Below are 1,581 nucleotides of genomic sequence, written 5' to 3'. Positions count from 1 at the left end.
ACAGAATGTGTAGAATATGTGAATGGGAGGAGGAAACATGGGAGCATGTATGGGAAGGATGTAGGAGAGGAATGGAAGATAAAGGAAGCTGGCAAGAAAATGCGGTTAAGATTCTTGGGGAAGATGGATTAGGAGAAGAATGGATGAAGGAGTTGGAAGGTGATAGAGGAGCGAATGAGGGAGAATGAAAGAATGCACGTGAAAAAGGTAAATGGTGGTATAAAAAAGTGAAAGAAAAAGGAAACGGAAGTCGCTTAGATTAGAAGCGTGAAAATTGTAAGTAATGGTAAAGTAAAAGTTAAGTAGACTAAGATGCGTTTGCGTTCTCATGCTCTCTCTCGCTTGCACTCTCGCTTTCGTTCGCTCGCTCACTTGCTTGCTAATAAGTCCTAAATTGCGCTATCGTAGGAAATAGAAATAAGGAACTAGATATAAGACTTTATTTAAATAGTTGTAAATAATTGTATATAAAGAAAGGATAAGATTGTAAAAAAATATAGATTTAAACGGAAAGATTGTAAAGAATGGAAGTCATGTAAACCCTTAGGGGACACATTATGAATAAAGAACTACTATTTTGTTAAACATTCTCGTACAGAAAGACTCATTTTTTTTTAATTCATCTTTTAATTTGAAAATTTACTATTAAGTTCTGGGTTCAGAATTAACCTCTTTTGGTTAAATTTCACCTTCTATTTTGTTAAACATTCTCGTATAGAAAGTAACATCCTTTAATTTTAAAAATCATTTTAATTTCAAAATTTTATTATTAAGTTCTGGGTCCAGAATTAATCTCATTTTGTTAAAAATTCAACTATTTTGTGAAAGATTCGCCTAATTGGACAGAAAATTTCATCTTTTGAATGATTAAATTCGCTTTTTAATTTGAAATTTTTGTTATTAAATTCTGGGTTCAGAATTAATCTCTTTTGGTTAAAAATTCAACTTTTTTATTATTATTGTATAGAAAGTCTCATCTTTTTATTTAAAAATTCACCTTTTAATTTGAAAATTTTACTATTGAGTTCTGGGACCAGAATTAATCTCTTTTACTTAAAAATTCAACTACAAGTTTGTTGAACATTCTTTTATTTCGGACAGAAAAGTTGATCTTTTTTATTAAAAATTCACTGTTGAATTTGAAAATGTTGCTATTAAATTATGGGTTAAGAATTAATCACTTATGGTTAAAAATTCAACAATTTTTTTAACATTATTCTTTTTTCGATAGAAAGTTCCATCTTTTGAGTTAAAAATTTGATTTTTAATTTGAAAATTTTACTATTAAGAGCTGCGTTCAGCATTAATATTTTTTCGTTGAAAACTTAACTATTTTGTTAAACATTCTCCTAACTGGACATAAAGTTTTAAAATTAAAAGAAATTGTTTACATCAAAAGATGGAACTTTCTGTCCAAATAGAAGAATCTTCAAGAAAGTTATTGAATTTTTAACCAAAAGAGATTAATTCTAACCCTAGAATATAATTGAGACTCCGGATTCTATAACCACGCATAAAATTTGCCTGGCCGCTTCAGGCCGCTCGAGTTGGCCCCTGATGGCTTGAAAATCAGTTTTCGAA

The 1,581-nt window shown here is 29.6% G+C and overlaps 1 protein-coding gene across 1 annotated transcript in view; it reads right to left on the bottom strand.

Moving 5' to 3' along the window:
- The window catches only part of LOC117177987 (5'-AMP-activated protein kinase subunit beta-2), a 314,314-nt gene that overhangs the window by 161,101 nt on the left and 151,632 nt on the right, over nucleotides 1–1,581 (bottom strand). The window lies entirely within an intron of this gene.

This window comes from Belonocnema kinseyi, chromosome 8, assembly GCF_010883055.1.
Source record: "Belonocnema kinseyi isolate 2016_QV_RU_SX_M_011 chromosome 8, B_treatae_v1, whole genome shotgun sequence".
Taxonomy (NCBI): Eukaryota; Metazoa; Arthropoda; class Insecta; order Hymenoptera; family Cynipidae; genus Belonocnema; species Belonocnema kinseyi.
The sequence above is the reverse complement of the archived record's forward strand: the minus strand, read 5'-3'. Positions and strand labels throughout refer to the sequence as shown.